The sequence below is a fragment of the Condylura cristata genome, unplaced genomic scaffold, assembly GCF_000260355.1.
Source record: "Condylura cristata isolate star-nosed mole 26May11 unplaced genomic scaffold, ConCri1.0 scaffold00001, whole genome shotgun sequence".
Taxonomy (NCBI): Eukaryota; Metazoa; Chordata; class Mammalia; order Eulipotyphla; family Talpidae; genus Condylura; species Condylura cristata.
The window spans coordinates 87,232,145-87,232,667 of record NW_004567102.1 but is presented as its reverse complement, the minus strand read 5'-3'; positions in this window follow the sequence as shown (position 1 = coordinate 87,232,667).

The window sequence follows — 523 nt, the reverse complement described above, 5'->3', positions numbered from 1 at the left end:
TTTCTGCAAGTGACCTGCCTCATGCTTCCTTAGTCTTTGGTTTCTGCGAGGCCATCCGTCTTGCAAACCATCGCGAACCAAGTTGAGAATAGAGTGGAAGTTAAATTTCTGCGTTGAAGTCCTAAAGAATAGCATCTGCTTGAAGAGACGGTCGTCACTGAATTGTGCGGCAATAGCCAGATTTCATGTTCAAAGCAGAGTTTAGAAGACGACCTTTCGCAGTCACTCGGGGCAAAGCATGCCATAGAAAATAGTTTACCAATACTTTCTTCGGAAACAAAGGGGCAATGAAATGAAAACTCTTGTCTTGGCAAACGGCTAGGTATGGAGTTTTCAAAATGCCCCTTCCACACCTGAAGGAGCAATTCCCTGCACTGGACAAACACCCAATACAGAGAGAGAGACCAAGAGAGAGAGAGAGAGTGGGGGGGGGACCCCACATGGCACTCCCTGGCGGCCACAAACAATGGTGACCAGAGACGGTTCCCTGATCAGCAGATGAGCCTCACGGTGGGAGGTGGAG